Raw genomic sequence first — 17,357 nt, 5'->3', positions numbered from 1 at the left:
TGAAGGGCACCCATGTGGCGGATGGCCCTGGGGAAACTGGGGTGCCCACTCCTGTGAGGGGTGAACATCACAGCACGGTGGGCACAGAGAGAGGAGGAATATTAGGAATTATATTAGGAATATTAGGAATTATATGAGGAATATTAGGAATTATATTATTATAGTCTATTAGGAATTGTACCCCCACTCCTGTGAGGGGTGAACATCGCAGCACGGTGGACACAGAGAGAGGAGGAATATTAGGAATTTTATTAGGAATATTAGGAATTATATGAGGAATATTAGGAATTATATGAGGAATATTAGGAATTATATTATTATAGTCTATTAGGAATTATAGCCCCACTCCTGTGAGGGGTGAACATCGCAGCACGGTGGGCACAGAGAGAGGAGGAATATTAGGAATTTTATTAGGAATATTAGGAATTATATGAGGAATATTAGGAATTATATGAGGAATATTAGGAATTATATTATATATTCTCTCAGGAATTGTACCCCCACTCCTGTGAGGGGTGAACATCACAGCACGGTGGACACAGAGAGAGGAGGAATATTAGGAATTATATTAGGAGATAGGATATTTGGAATATTAGGAATATTAAGAGAGTAGGATATTAGGAATATTAGAAATTATCTTAGGAAAGTAGGATATTAGGAATATTTGGAATTATATTAGGAAAGTAGGATATTAGGAATATTAGGAATATTAGGAATATTAGGAATATTAGAAATTATCTTAGGAAAGTAGGATATTAGGAATATTAGGATATTAGGAATATTAGGAATATTAAGAGAGTAGGATATTAGGAATATTAGGAGAGTAGGATATTAGGAACATTAGGAATATTAGGAGAGTAGGATATTAGGAATTTCTTCCCCTCACAAAAGCTTCACAGACAGGTTTTCTCCAAAGGAATCCATGACCAGATTTTTACCATCATTTTTATCACAAGACCTGGGTTTATGAAATAAGTACCAATCTCTACACATTTTTTTTACAAAGATAGTTTAAAAAGAGGAAAAAAACCCACTGCTAAACAGAGACAGCTTTGCTTTATGTCCAAGCTTTGCAAGGCATTTTGCCAAAACTAGGAAAGATATTATTTCCAGAACCAATATTTAATAAAGATGTCATCTTCTATTGCAAGGCCAACAGCTGGAGCTGGAATCCATTTCCAGACATGGGCACTGAGCTGCAAGGGCCCGGATTTGCTCAACTGCCTTTTTTAATTGTGGGCATTAGCAGATTATGTGTCCTTTTGTGTCCATGAAACGCTGCTTTGTAATCTCCTGTGGGCATTAGGGTCCAGATTACGGTGCTTGTAGTTGATGATAACAGAGAGGGGATTGCCTGCACCCCTGGGAAATCCAGGTGAGGCACCTGGAGGAGCGCATGGTGCCCAGCCACGTGCAGGGCATGGCGCACATGGCCCAGCTCCTGCTGCCCACCCTGGCCCTGCTGACAAACCCTGAGCCACAAACGTCCCCATTTCTCCTCTCCCCAGCTCACGCTCTGAGGGGGGCTCTGTTTCAGCTCCCTCTTCTCTAAAGACACGGGTTATCCTTCTCTTTCATCCTAGATGAAAGGAGGTGGTTACATGCACCAGTTTCTAAATCAGCTCCTAGCAAAGAAAAAAAAAAAATAAAATCATTAAGAGGGTGCAGGTCTGCCTTGCAGCCAGCTCACTGCCAAGCTGGGGATTGCTCTGTCAGCAGCGGGGAGGAAACGTGTCCCACAAATCTTCTGAGAGCAACTGGGAGCACTGGGAGCTCAAGGTTTGCAGGGGAAGGTCACTAGATGGCCCCAGCTCTTCCTCTGCTGCAGCCAGCAGTGTTGCAGCTCTGCGGCCTGGGCTGCACTGGTGCTGCAGCCTGAGCCAAAGGAGCAGCATGTCCTGCAGGGAAGGGCACCCTGAGGAGCAGGGATGCTTGCCAAGGCGTCCTGAGCCAAGCACTTACCCCCCTGATGGCTTTTTCTGCTCCTGGCCTTTGGCTGTGAAGGCAGGAGAGCCTGGAGTGTGTCTGGGCAGTGCCAGGGCCACAGGGACCCTGACCTCACACAGAAAAAGGACGAGAAATCTGATTATGAACAAACTGCCATCATCTCCCTGCCAGGCTGCTGCCAAACCCTCAGAGGAGGGGAAAAAGCCACCCACACTTGGTGCTCCAGGTAAATCCTGCTGGGTGGGGCCTGCAGGGCCTGTGCTGCTGGGGCTGCAATGGTTCCACACAGGACAGGCTCCCCAGAAAGTCACAGACAACTTTTATGGAAAATCCTTTCAGGATTTTTCCTCCTGAGAAGCTGAGAGGCCTCAGGAACAAAATGCAAACAATGGTAATCTGCTGCTGTGGAATGCAACAGGTGCATCTGGGATTGGCCTCATGTGGTTGTTTCTAATTAATGGCCAATCACAGCTCAGCTGGCTCGGACTGTGGTCAGTCACAAGCTTTTGTTATTCATTTCATTCTTCTTGCTTGCTAGCCTTCTGATGAAATCCTTTTTTCTAGTATAGTTTTAATGTAATATATATCATAAAATAATAAATCAAGCCTTCTGAAACATGGAGTCAGATCCTCATCTCTTCCCTGCTCCTGAGACCCCTGTGAGCACCACCACACCTGATCTCTGCAATGATTCCACACAGGTCAGGCTCAGGCTCCCCTGATCTCTGCAACGATGTCCACTCAGACTCCCCTGATCTCTGCTTCAGCTCAAGCTGTTTGGACAGCACCAGAATCAGATTCTCTGAGCAGTTACGTGGGTCTAAATCACCACTAAATTCCTGTGGCTGAGCAGATGCTCCTGTGGAGAGCATGCCAAAGGCAGAGCTGCTTTTATCCCAGCCTGTGCACTGAGTGGTGGCCCAAGAAGAGGCAGGAAGGTTCCTGGGGGCTTGGGGAGTGGGGGGCTAAGTGATCAGTTAATAGAGGCAAATGATCTTTTCCTTTTTCCTGGCTCAGATCTTGGTTCAAGTGCTGGAATGGAACCCGTTCCCTGTAATTGCTCTGCTCTTGCACACAACTGCTGTCTCCCACGTGTGCCTTGTTGACATTTAAATAAATTGCAATTATTCCGACAAAGTAAATTGCAGGGACTCCAGAGAAAATGGGTCAAAAATACGTCCAGGAGCATCTGCAATGTATTTAACACATGGTTATAAGAGGGCAGGGTGAGGAGGAGGGTGGGTGCTGACAATGATGGATTGGAGAGAGCCGTGGTGGGAGCCTTGGCCCAGCCCCAGCAGCAGGAGCCAAAGCCTGGGATGGGGAGGCAGCAGAGGTGCAGATGGAAACCCCAGAGGGGATGGCAGCAGCCAGGGCACCCCTTGGGCTCTGAGAGTGAAGAGCATCGTGGCCAAACCCTCCAGCTCTCCTCTCCTTCCTTCTGCAGGAGCACCCACAGGAGGCTGAGGGCTGTGCTCACCTCACACTGCCTGTGCCCAGCAGATGGGTGCCCTGCTGGCCACCCAGGCTCCAGCTTTCCCTCTTTCTTCACTCCTGGAGCCTTCCCTCTACCCCATTCCCTTCTTCCTCACCCTCCAATCCCTTGGAGAGGATTTGTCCTTTTGCCCACATCAATCTGAGCTCCTGAGAGCTGCAAACCCTGGGTTTCTCCTTCCATCTGAGGGCTTTCAGAAGCCACCCAGGATGGCTGCTCCCTGCTGCCTTGCCTGCTGTGGGATGGAAGAGGTGGTGCTGGAGCAGCCAGGACCCAGCAGGTTCCTGACCCCACTCACACAGACACACACACAGCTCCTCGTGCAGCCCAAAGACAGAGCTACCCCTCTGAGAAAGCTCAGATCTGAGGCAGAAATAGAGCCCTGAGAGGAAGGAAAGAGGCAAAGATTTTAGACAGCACTACACAAGGCTGGATGCCATGACAAGAAGCACAAGAGCAATGCAGGAATGCACCTTCAAAAAAGGTCTCCCCAATGTCTTCCTTATCCCTCATTCTGCTGGAAAGCCTTTGCCTTCTCCCCACACCACGAACCTTTTTCCTTGTTTTGTTTCCCAATACATCAAAATGTCTCCCTGTAAGTGTAAAACTCTTTAGATGAGGGGAAAATAAAATCAATTTGAAATCCCAGCTGCTGGGAGTCTCTGGCACACACACACGCTGTCTGCTGACATTTTCTGTAGCTCTTTTCCCAGTGAAATCTGTCTCAAACAGAGCCCAAGGGGGCCAGTAACAAATCAGTTGCCTGGTACACAAGTGATTTTTTTTAACTACAGGTCCAACACAAGTGCACTGGAAACCACAGGTTTGGTCTCTCATGGATCATTAAACCAAAAGGGCTGTTTGTTAAAAGGTACAGGTTTTTAGGGATTTGTGGTTCTGAACCAGCCTGGGTGCGTTGCATATTCAGTCCTGCTTTGTTCTGACAAGCAGTGGAGTTCTGCACTCCCACCAGACTGGCATTCCTCTGGGCACTGAGCAGTCACCATCTGAGTTGGGAATTGCCTGAAGGATGGGAGTTCTGCTGTCAAACACTCTGTGAGGGAGGGACAGCACTGGTGCCTTATGCTTTCCCTTCCTTTCCCAGCTTTCTTCACCATTACCACAATTTTAAAGTCAGTTTTTGTAGACAGAAGCGAAAAATCTTTTTAGCCCTCTGATATGGGGCAAACAGGAAGCAATTCCAGCAATTCCTCCCTCTCCCAGCAGAGCCCCCAAGCCCCCAGAGGAGTCTCTGCAGAGGGGAGCTCTTGGGGCTTTTCTGGGTCACTGCGACTTCAAGAATGTTCAAAGTCTCTTTTCCCAGCCCAGTGCTTGAAGAATGAGTTGGAGCTGTTCATTTCTAGGTCTCAAGGTTGTTGATTGTGTCTTATCTATAAAAAATTTTCTCCTGCCCTGTTGAGGTCTGTCCAGCAGGACAGTTCCAGGCACTCTGCCTCCCCCTGGGGTGGTTTTATGTCTTTATACTAAAAACTACGTGTACAATGTTTGCAATTCCTTCCCAATACCTATCACCTGTGTTAGACACTGAGCTTCTACTCTAAACCAATCTGTGAGTGCCAACATCACAGCAGAAGATGGAGGCCAAGAAGAAGAAGAAGGAAAAAGGCTGGACATGCCCAGTTCCCTCCATCTTGCCTCCTGAACCCCCATCCCAAAAACCCCAAAATCTACTTTTCCACCCCGTGATAACTTCACTATTATATATTACTATATTACTAACCTAAACTGTTGTGGCTTGCTGATCTTCATACAAGATTGGTAATTTGCTCCAGGGGTCATAATCAAACCCACAGGGGCATTTTGGGCTCTGTGCCAGGGTCTCTGAGCCCCCTGGCAGTCCTGGCACAGCCAGAGGGATGCCCTGGGTTCCCACAGGGAGCACAGCTTTTAACTGCAGCAGCAGAAAAACACTGAGGACACTGCACACACACTATCTCCTCAGACAGGAGGTGATGCCAGCAGGAGGCACGGGTCTCCACAGCAGGATTTGCTTTGTGGAGCTGGGGAGAGGGGGAAAAAAAATAAAAATAAAGAGTGAAATGCTTCTGAGCGTGGCGTAATTGGCTGCCTTTGCCTGCTGGCTGGCAATCTCCCCGCTCACAGAGGCTGCCCTGACAGGTACATGGAACCTCCTGCTACCCAGGTTGTTCCAGGTCATTATCCAAATATGCCTAAGCACCTGAAGGGGAGCTGGATTTATGTACTAACACGATGCAAACAGATCTGCATCTTTTCTCCAGACACAGCAGGTACAGGAGTCCTGTCTGGGCAGGCTCTGGGTGCATTTCCACGAGCTGCAGGAAGCTCTGGCTCCCTGGGCTGGCTCCTGTGGCTCCAACACCCACTGGGGATGGGGCAGGCAGCCAAGCCCCAACTGCAAATGGGGATACAGAGCTGGAAACACTCACAGAACCACCATCAGCATTTAATCTCATATAAAAGGCATAAACCGTCTTTAGTAAATGCCAAAAATTAAGAAAATGAGCAGCTCCAACATACTTTGACCAAGACATCAAACCTGCACAGCTGCACCAAGGCTGAACTCCCAAATCAAAGCTTTTCCTAAAACATAAACCAGCCTATTTCTCCTGGGCACCATCCAAGGACTGGGCTGTCTCCAGAGCACTTTTGGACCATGCAACAGGATGACACAATTATGGCCATCAAGTAAGATTCTTGCCTTGAAATATTTTCTTTTTTAGTGGTTACATTAGTACTCAAAAGGCCAGGAGTTCAGAAAAATATAGTCTGCAAAAATCATCCTGCAAAACTGAGAAGAAAGATCTCTGCAACACAGAAACCTTTGTGACTTCTGAAAATAACAGCACCCAAGCTATTTGGGCTTGGAAGAGAGACATGAATACATGCACTGGCCCTTGACAAAGTGGACCTGAATCCATCACTTCTGGCCCAAGGCAATCCAGACAGCTTCAGGTGGGAGGAAGACAAGAAAATGTACTTTCAGGTTTTTATTTCTTTTTTTCTTTTTTTCTTTTTGGCAATGGAGAAGTTTCAAACCAATTTCTCCTGGAATGAAACATGACAGCGTTTCCAGGGGCTTGATGGAAACAAGTCTTTCTGCAAGTCCTCAGACTGAGCTGTTTCATTTCATTTGTGGAACAAAGGGGGAAAAAATGATTTTTAAGTCAGTTCCCAAGAAAACTCCCTTCTTCTGCAGGGTGTGCAGCCTGCTGGGAGCTGTGAATTACTTCCAGAGCAGCACAAGGCCTTGGAAGCACCTGAGGAGGCAGAGGCTGTTGTCTCCTGAGCAAGCAGGTCCTTTGGATGGTGCCAGGAAGCTCATTTAGGGATTTTAATTGGCTTTTGGAGGTGGTAACTGCTGCCAGCAGCTTAGGAGGGGATAGGACTGGCTTAGCTAAGCTGCACGAGCATCATCTTCATCCACTGCTGAGCACCTGGGGCTGAGCTGGAATCCTCCCTGTGTGCACAGCCCTGGAAGGGAAGGAAGGATGCTGGGGACACAGGGAGCAGGCTGAGAGCCTGAACTGAGTGCTGCTGGCACCAGGGCCACAGCTGGATGCTGCCTCACATCTGGCTGAGGAGGGGGAGCACACAGGACCCCTGAGCCAGGGCTGGAGCTGGTTCTTGGTAATGTCACACAAAGCCATGGTGACATCCAGGGGAGAACCCAGGGGGAAACTCTCCAGGCTGTTCTGCATGAGGTGAGATGAGTTGATCTCAGTGTCCTTAATATCTGTGAATCTCTTTCCATCTTCACAAGAAGCATATGCTCTAGATGGGCTGAAGTTTTACTGAAATGGGTCAGTAGAAAAATAGATCCTTCTTACAACACAACGCTGCAGTGCCTTAATTTAAAAAGGAGCAACAAAAAAAAAAGGGAACAGGATCTGGGTGAGGGAGAAACCCTTTGCTGCATTTAATATTATCAAAGGAGTCAGTGCTGAAACCTGAGATGTGTGCACAGTGAGCCTGGAGCTGCCAGACCCAGAGCCCTCCATCAGCACTGATGGCGCTGCCAGAACAGCTCATGCCAGGCTGGGACACAGCCCTGGCAGCTGGAGGAGCATTATTGACTCCTCTGGAGGCAGCAGCATCCCAGCCTTCAAAATAAACCCCAGCAGACAATACATGAGAGGGGAACAGGGGAATAAAGGCTCTGGGTCCTGCTGAGGCAGGGCTGTTGATGTGAGAGCAGTGATGGAGCTGAGTATCCTGCATGCCATAAATCCCACAGCACCTCAGGGATGTGTCTGTGTCTGTCCCAGTTCAGCTGCAGTTTGCTTGGCAAGCAGGAGAGAAGCTGAGGGAAGTTAAGGCAGGTTAAGGAATGGATGAGGTCTGGAAAAGGCCGTGCTGGGAGGTGGAACAGGCAAATCTTCCAGGAGGATTCATGGCTTCTGCAGAAATGAGGCAAAGGCAGTGAGTTAATTGTCACCAAATCACACAGAAAAGCAGGAGATGAGAAGACAGTAGGTACTGGGAAAGGAGCCCTGGTTTTTCCATGTCCCAGAGCTCAAGCAGAAGGGAAATGGTATATGCAGAACTTCACATTTATGCCAAAAAAAAAAAAAAAAAGGATAACTTGAAATATTCGCTACAAGCCCTGTGCAGAAAATTAACTGGGAGTGCTGGGGAAAGTGACTGCAGCCTCATGGGTTCAGGAGCTTGGTGCAGCCCTAGAGAACCCACCAGAGCCCTGGTGTGGGGAGAGCCAAGGCTGCTCCTGCAGTGGAAGCCCCAGAACAACCCACTGGAGCCTCCTCTGGTGGTTCTGCCCCGGGGGAACCCCCCAACATTGTGCTGAGCTGAGCTGCCAGGAGCCTGCCCTCCTCCTGGGAAGTTCCTGGCCCATAAACCAAGCTCCACTGCACCCACTCTATTAAGCAATAACCAGGTTCCAGCATGGCCTCAAAGGGTGACTTACAGACCTCATTTATCAGGCAGTTCTTTGCCGTTTCTTGCACATTTTATTGCAGGCTTTTCCTGCACAAACATGGCTCGGTTTATTGCTGGGAGAGTCACCAGACTGTGACCCAGAGGGGAGCAGCTGCTGATCCAGCACTGGGAGCCATTGGCTGCACCACCAGCACACCAAGGTGGATTTAATTGTCACCTTATTTAATTTACAGATCACCAGGAGCAATTGGGGTGGCTGATTACCCCGTGGGCGTGCAGCCTGTGCACTGGAGACATTTTGCTCCTTGCAGGGAACCAGCACTGAGCCTTGGCAGCAGCATGTAAAAACTACTGTGAGAGTTGATGTGAGATTTGAGTGATCTACAGACCCTGGGCAGGCCAAAGGTAGGAATTTGAACCTTGAGCACTCAGGTTTAATACTGACTGTAATTAAAAGGAGAGAGCCAATTTCCCTGCCTCACAAGGTGATTGACATCAGTGGCACCACAGCAGCAGGGAGCCTTCCCTTGTCTTTTACTGACTCAAGTGCTTTATTCTCTCCCAGAAACCAGGGGCTGTGAATGCTTCTGTGGGGAAGGCCAAGAGTCTGGCAGCAGGAACAGAGGAAAATCCAGGTTCCACTTTACAGGCAGGGAGCTGAGGTGCTTGGAGAGCAGGGCACAGCCAAGGCTCCCTCTTTACCCATTCCACAGAGCATCTCCTTATTACTCCTCTTTATTGACTAAGTGTAAACTACTGTAGGAGTTCAAGGATGGAGATCTGAGTGGATTTTTTTCCTGACCTCTGAGCCCCTCTGCCACAAGGCTGGAGGAAAGAGGAGAAAAACCTGACCTGGTCCCGACTGCTCTAATTAACTGGAATGCTGATTGATTTTGATATGTGGCTCTGGCCTCATTCATCAGCACAACATTTACCCAGATAAGGAGAGGAGCTGAGCATCAGCCCAGACCACCCTGAGCAGCACAGAGCTCAGCCTCTTCCCCATTCCAACCCCTCAATTTGTTGGATTTCCTAAAGAAAATCATTCACCCCTTTTGGGCATACAGCAAAAATAACCTCTAAGGGCTCAGCCCTGTTAAATTTCACCTTTGGGGCTGCAGGAAACCCTGATCCCATCAGAGCCAGGGCCAGCAGCAGTGACTGGTTCCAGGGCCAGGACTGGGTGTGCAGCCCCTGTCAGGACACAGCACAGAGGCACATGCAAGGTCAGTAGGTGGAAATCAAGCAGGGAGACTGGAGATGGGCTAAAACAAGGCTTGAGATGAAGATTTGATTCACAGAAGGAAGGGGGGGCCCCAGCAGAGCCCTGCAGTCCAGAGGAAGAGGCTCCAAGCACTTTGCCCATTGGATTTGAAAACCCTATCAGCTGTCAGTTTGATTTTGCTCTCCTTCGAGCATGTGATGGAGAGAGAAAATGAGTGCAACAAAAGAGATACTGTTCATTTAATTGGTCATATTTGTCACTGGAGCAAGAAAAATAACCCCAGCAACAGCCTTAGCTGAGTGGCACTCATTTAATTAGTATTTGAGAGGCATTTGCTTTGGCCAGTGAAATAAATATATTAAATCTTCATCTGGACCTGACCTTTCCAGGCCAGCTCTGCTCTACCCAGCACTGCCCAATGCTGCTGACACCCATGAGGCTTCTGGTCAGGGGTTTGCAGCTCAGCTGCTCTGCTGAACCTTCCTCACACCCTTCCTGCTGTGGATTATTTAGGACAGCCCTGGAAGCACTTGGTGCAAAGGCAGAGCCAGGCAGAGCCAGTGGGGCCCAGTGCCTGCCCAATGTTGGGATTCCACTGCAGGAATAAATGAATGCTCCATGGCACAGATTCCATGGAATTAGAGCAGCGACAGGGTGCTCAAGGAACAGCACTGTACAAATATTTGTTCAGGTCTTCAAAGAGGCCTTTGCAAGATGCAGAGCAAACAATTTCTGCAGCCACTGTCAGTCCTTGCAGCCAGGCAGGATGGCAGGAGGACAAAGCCATCCATCAGTGTGGCAGCAGCTCTCTGGCCACAGAGAGAAACACAGCTTTTCCAGGCACTGTCCTGTGAGGAGTCTGTGAGATCAGAGAAAAAAATGAGAAACAATTCTTATCTTCACTTGCTGCACCTGTGGAATGTGTTATGGGATGTGTTCACCAAAGGGTGGTTTCTTCATTAGCCAATGGTGATGGTGTTTGGCTTGGAGGACAAATTGGGTGCACCTGTATCAGGTCTATAAAAGCAATGGGTTTCTCAATAAAGATTATTGATCAGCCCTCTGTGATACATGGAGTCTCTGCTCATTCTTACCTGGCTGGGGGCCCTGCTTGCTTTGACACCTGAGCTCATCCCCTGACTCCAGGCAGGGTTTCCAGGCCTCTCTGGGCAGGATTTGTGAGTGTTTGAGGGCAGTGTCCCTTGGCAGCTCAAGGTCAGAGCATCCATGGATCTCTGGGCAGGATTCGTGAGGCTTTGAGGGCAGAGTGTCCTTTGAGGCACAAGGTCAGAGCATCCAGGCCTCTCTGGGCAGGATTTGTGAGGCTTTGAGGGCAGTGTCCCTTGCAGCACAAGGTGAGACCATCCAGGCCTCTCTGGGCAGGATTTGTGAATGTTTGAGGGCAGAGTGTCCTTTGAGGCACAAGGTCAGAGCATCCAGGCCTCTGAGGCACCAGGTCAGACCATCCAGGCCTCTCTGGGCAGGATTTGTGAGGCTTTGAGGGCAGAGTGTCCCTTGGCAGCACCAGGTCAGAGCATCCAGGCCTCTCTGGGCAGGATTTGTGAGTGTTTGAGGGCAGTGTCCCTTGGTGGCACAAGGTCAGACCATCCAGGCCTCTCTCTGGGCAGGATTTGTGAATGTTTGAGGGCAGAGTGTCCTTTGAGGCACAAGGTTAGAGCATCCAGGCCTCTGAGGCACCAGGTCAGACCATCCAGGCCTCTCTAGGCAGGATTTGTGAATGTTTGAGGGCAAAGTGTCCCTTGGCACCACAAGGTCAGAGCATCCAGGCCTCTCTAGGCAGGATTTGTGAATGTTTGAGGGCAAAGTGTCCCTTGGCACCACAAGGTCAGAGCATCCAGGCCTCTCTGGGCAGGATTTGTGAGGCTTTGAGGGCAGAGTGTCCCTTGGCAGCACCAGGTCAGAGCATCCAGGCCTCTCTGGGCAGGATTTGTGAATGTTTGAGGGCAGAGTGTCCTTTGAGGCACAAGGTCAGAGCATCCAGGCCTCTCTGGCCAGGATTTGAGGGCAAAGTGTCCCTTGGCAGCACAAGGGCAGAGCATCCAGGCCTCTCTGGGCAGGATTTGTGAGTGTTTGAGGGCAGAGTGTCCTTTGAGGCACAAGGTGAGACCATCCAGGCCTCTCTGGGCAGGATTTGTGAGGCTTTGAGGGCAGTGTCCCTTTTCAGCACAAGGTCAGACCATCCATCTCCTCCTTCCTCAGGTTTATCCTGCTGTAACTCCCTCCACCTCACCAGTTCGATTTTGGCACTGCTGCCTCTCTTTTCTTTCAGAAGTCCCTTCCTAAAGCACGAGGAGACACCTGGCAGAAGGGTTCTGCTGGAAATCCATCCTTGGGCTGTTTTATCTCTATTATCCCCATGAGCAGATGACAGGGGAGCACGCAGCCAGCGTGGGATGAGACATTCACCCAGCTGCTAGCTCAAAGGCATGTCATCATTTATAGCACTCCCAGCTATTCCAACTCTACCTACTCGCTCTCACTTAAAAGGAAGAAAGAGCAGCAAGCCGTTTCTAGTTCCGGATATTTAATTTTCATGGGGATGTTGTTTGTTTTGGTGCCTTTGCTCTTGGGTTTGCAGAGTTTCCCCAGCTCCATGGGGCATTCCTGGTCCAGAGCAGCACTGCCAAGCTGTGCTGTAACCCCTTGGCATCCCACAGAGTGCCAGGGACAGCACAAACAGTGAGGAGAGAAGGAGAAGAAGAAAAGGAGAAGGAGAAGAAGAAAAAAAGGAGAAGAAGAAAAGGAGAAGGAGAAGAACCTCTCTGGGTACCCCTTGGCCCTGCCTGCACCTTGCCCATCCCACCCAGGTCCTTTGCAGCCCTGCTGTGCCCCACGTGTGCAGCCTGTCATTGACAAGTGAGCCTCTGCTCCCCTGCACTGGGAACGAGTTCAAAACCAATATTGAATCAATCTGCTAAAAGGTTTTCTCTCTGTTGTGCCAGAATCCCTGTGGGGCCAGCCCATGCACACCTCCCTGAGATGAGACACCCCCCAAAATCCAAGTCACAGCCAGCCCAGGGCCTCTGCAGCACTGGGAGCCACAGCAGAGTGGAGGGGAAGCTGCTCTGCTGCCACCTCCATCAGTGTCACAGCCTGCAGGTGACACCCAGCCCAGCCTTGGAAACAGCTCTACACACCCAGGGTAGAGCCAGATGTCCTCCACACTCACTCCCAGCATGGGAGGAGTCCCTGGGAGTCACAAACCCCCTGAAATAACGCGGGCTCCTTCCCAGCCCATCGCCAGGACCACGCAGAACTGACTCATCCCCGGAGACTGCAAATGCTCCGATCCAAATTCCAGCGGAGCCCCAGCAAGGCTCATTACCTCCATCTGGCATCAGCTCTGGCTCTCTGCTCACGAGAGCTCGGGGAAGGAAGGAAGGAAGGAGCTCCAGCACACGGCTGGGGAAGCATCGCTCCCGCTCCAAAGCTGGGAAAAGCCCCCGACCCTTCCCCACCCAGCCTGGGCACCCAGCACCGCCCCGGCCGTTCAGGCTGGGCCCAATAGAGGGCAACAATATCCCACGAACTGCTTCATTAGGCTAATTGCGAGCAGCCCAGGTGGGAAGCGCTGCCCACCTTGCCCCAGGGTGGTTTCATCCATCCCCGTTCTCCCGGGATGCAGCGGCAGCCGGAGCCACGGTCGGGAAGAAGGGCTCCAAAACCTTCGAATTTGGGATTTCACTGGGGCTGGAGGCAGCGGAGATGAAGGAGCTGGGATTGATTTCACTGGGGCAGAAGGAGCTGGGATTGATTTCATTGGGGCAGAAGGAGCTGGGATTGATTTCACTGGAGCTGAAGGAGCTGGGATTGATTTCACTGGAGCTGAAGGAGCTGGGATTGATTTCACTGGGGCAGAAGGAGCTGGGATTGATTTCTCTGGGGCTGGAGGAGCTGGGATTGATTTCACTGGGGCTGGAGGAGCTGGGATTGATTTCATTGGGGCAGAAGGAGCTGGGATTGATTTTACCGGGGCAGAAGGAGCTGGGATTGATTTCACTGGAGCTGAAGGAGCTGGGATTGATTTCACTGGGGCTGAAGGAGCTGGAATTTCACTGGGGCAGAGGCTCAGCCCCAGTGAAATCAATCCCAGTTCCTCTGCCCCACTGGAACAGGCTCAGACGGGCAGCTCGTGTCAGAGCAGGGACAAAAGCCTGGATTACCCAAATCCCAGGCTCCTGTCCTTCTGAAGCCATCCCCTACCCCCAGCTCCCTGCCCTAAGCTGCTCTCCAGCTTTGGACATCTTTGTAGAGGCCACCAGAGAGGCTCCATCCCAGCACCAACAAAACCATTCACTGCATGAGGCAGCACAAGGGCAAGAGTGGAGAGCTCAGGAGGGAGAAAGCAGGAGCCAAGACAGTGTTGAGCTGAGGGATTAAATGACCTCCCCGTTTGGGGAGCTGGGAGGAAAGGCTCTGTTTGACCCTGAAACCAGCAGCTGGCACAGGCTGGGAGCTGCAGTTTGACCAAAGCAATTCCTCTCACCAGCAGCTGCTGAGCCCTGTTCAAAGCCACCAATCCAGGGCTTGGCCCAGAGCCTGGGGGCCAGCTCCTCTCTCGCTGGAGATGTATTTGTTTTCAGCTAGATTTACATGATGAGATGGTGAGATCAAAGCAGCTGCGCTGAGGTTGGGCTGGGTTTACTGAGGGCACAGCTCTGGGGCAGCATTTGGTGGCAGAGTTTTGCCCCATCCCAGTTTCACCCATGGGGTCCTGGTGTGTTTGAAGATGAGCTGGGTTGATTTGCCCCAGCACCAGTCCCCTCTCATCATCCACAGGGCAGCCTCTGGCAAGATGTGCCCAAACGAGCTCCCAGGGCCTGGATTTTGCTGGCTACAGACTAAGGTCATTCATGTCTGCTCAGATGGACAGCCTGAAATCAGGAACAACTGCAACCCCACCTTTGGGACACAGCTGGGGACTGGGTGCTTGTGTGAGCACACTGGGGTTCCCTTTTCAGGCTGGGGATGTTGCCAGATTTGCTTTTCCAGAAGGGATGGGGTTGGTGTCCCTCCAGCAGTGCTGTCCCACAGCAGGGCAGCTTTGGAGCCTTTCTCCCAGCCCTCAGTTCCCACCCATTCCTGCACACAGCACACCCCAAAGGCTCCCACAAGGAGCCCTGGCACGTGCTGCTGGAGCAGCCAACCACCAGCCTCCCTGTGCTGTGAGCTAAGAGCTGATCCTCCCCTGAAATCCCTGATTTCACATCCTCCAGAGCTGGTCCCTGCAGAGCAGCAGTGCTGGGAGCTGTGATTCACCCCCTGCTCCATCACCATCAGTGGGTGACACCTTCCCACAGCAGCTGTGGCTACCCCAGCTCCACCAGAGCAACCTCCCCAGCACCAAAATTACCAGGGCTGAAATTTGGGGGAGGCAGTTCAAAGAACAGATGGCCGTGCTTCGGTATGGCAACACACTGCCAGTTAATTAATGCTAGCTGTAATTAAACTTTACACAAATTAGCTGTCAGCTATGCTAAAGGGAATCATTTCTCTCAAATGCCACCTTGAATCGCTGAGTTGTGAGACTTTTCTACAACGTAATTAAAGGCAGGAGGCTGGGGAGGGGGCAGGAGATGGGAGCAGCTGGGGATCCCACCCTGCTCCTCTCTGCTCTGGGGCACCTCAGGGGCTCCACTTGGCTTTTATCCTTCCAGCAAAGAGAGAGGTTCCTCCCCACCAGTCAAAGTTTTTAGCCTGAAGCTGAATTTTTGACTCTGGAGCTCAAGAAGCTGTGGTGGGACCTTGGCAGGGTCAGGAGCTGCTGCACCGGAGCCCTTCTTCCCTTTGGAGAAGAAGAAAACAAGATCTGTTCAGAGGGAGAGGGCTGGCTTTGACAAATCTGCTTAGATGGAAAAAAAGTCTGTCAAAACAGCCATGTTGACATTTTCCAACAAGTCACATTTTATTCTGAGTGATGATTTGGAAATTTTAGCTCATCCCTTCCTTGATGTGTTTGCCAGTGCTCGCTGAGCTGAGGGATGACTTACACAAGAGCACCATGGCCAAGCAGGCCAGTGCTGGAAACTGGGAATATCAAGGTTAATTTATCCCAAATTAGCACAGATTTTGGTGGAAATAAATGGAGAAACAGACAACAACTCTCTTAGCATCAGATACATTGATGGTGACCAGCAGAGGTTTACAAACACAAACACACAGGGCACACTGTGGGCACCCAAGCACGGTGACAACCACATCTGGAGGGAGCTCCAGGGTCCTGAGAGGCAGGAGATGAGACTGGAGACAAGGCAAGCCACAAGTAAAGGAGAGCTGGAGAGGAACAAGCTCAAAACACAGCCCACACTGAGCTAAAATAGCACTTGGGGTGAGCAGGTGGGGTTCAAGGTGAGGCTGCTCTGCACAATTAAAGCCAATTAATGCACTCAGGCTCCATTAAGCCAAACCACAGCCTTAAGGAGGGACCTAAACCCAGTCAGGCTTAACCCCACTTAGTTAACCCTCAGGGTTATTTCCCCACTTTCCAGTGAAGCACCTGAAGCTTGTGCAGGTGCTGTGGGTGAAGCATCCCCAGCCCTGCGTGGGTGCTGGGCCCCAGAGGGAGCCCAGGGGCTGTGCAGGGCCCCAGGGATGTGTCAGGCTGCTGCTGCTCAGGCTCCTGCAGCCACAGGTGATTGATGTGCCCAGGTGTTTTCCACTCCCTGACACTGAGGGAGGCAAAAACCTCCCTGGGTCCTGCCAGAGCAGCTGTGCAGAATTCCTTCCCCATCTCAGGTCTGTCCAGCAAATGGAGCACTCAGGGGGACCTGGCAGGCCTGGGGAGGGGTCCCTGCACCCTCCTGGCCACGCCTGCTGCCCTCCCTGCTCCCACATCTGGGAGCACAGCTGGCCAGATGTGCCCCACAGCTGGATCCTGGACCCTGCAGGCAGCTGGAGGAGGCTCAGGGTGAGTTACAGCCACGGCCTCCCTGCAGAGCTCCAAGGGCTGGGAACATGTTGAGGGCAGAGAGGGACAGCAGGAGGGATTTATGAGCTGGGGTCAGGAAGGGCCACTCAGGAGAGTCACCCTCCCTCCTGCTCCTCCCAAATGCAGCTCTTCCTCTCCTCCAGCAGCTGAATTAAAGCCTCTGGTTTGTAGCAACACCAAACCTCATTTGATAGGCTCTGAGCTGCAGTAAATCCCTGGTCCCCCTGCCCTCCCCAGCCTCCCTGCCCTGCAGTGTGTCCTCCTCCAAGGTTGCCTTCAGCTTCCAGCAATCAGGGCTTCTCCAGCATTGGGCTTGACAGGCTCTGGGCTCTGCTTCCAGCCTGACACACACACAGGAATTCAATTCCTCTGCCCCAGTGCTCTCCAACCTCTCCTGGGGAACCCAGGGGAGCCCCTGTGCCCTCTGGTGTGATGAGCAGGGCTGGCCCAGCCTCCAAGCAGATTCCTCAGTCACATTCCCCTGCACACTCTGCAGACTCCAGAACACATCTCAGCTCTTCTTTTTTTTTTTTTTTTTCTTTTTTTTTTTCTGTTTAGATTTATTATTTAAAGCTCAATCAAGGGTCACATCAACTTGTCTTTCTCCTGCAGCTCTGTGCTGGGAGCTCATGATGAGGGAGTTATACAGCCATGACCCCTAAATCCTGTTCTGAGTCACTGCTGCTGCAAGCTCTGCTCTCCATCCCAGAGGCAAACACTCCAGCTCCTTTATGGCTCATACAAAGCCACCAAGTCGTTGTTATTGAACACCTGGGGAAGCTTTGCCTTCCCCAAAGGCAGCCATGGAATGGAGGTACCTGGAGTGCCCAGCACAGGCACAG

Source organism: Agelaius tricolor, unplaced genomic scaffold (assembly GCF_023055355.1).
Source record: "Agelaius tricolor isolate 1412-34295 unplaced genomic scaffold, bAgeTri1.0.p SCAF_33, whole genome shotgun sequence".
NCBI lineage: Eukaryota > Metazoa > Chordata > Aves > Passeriformes > Icteridae > Agelaius > Agelaius tricolor.
The sequence above is the reverse complement of the archived record's forward strand: the minus strand, read 5'-3'. Positions refer to the sequence as shown.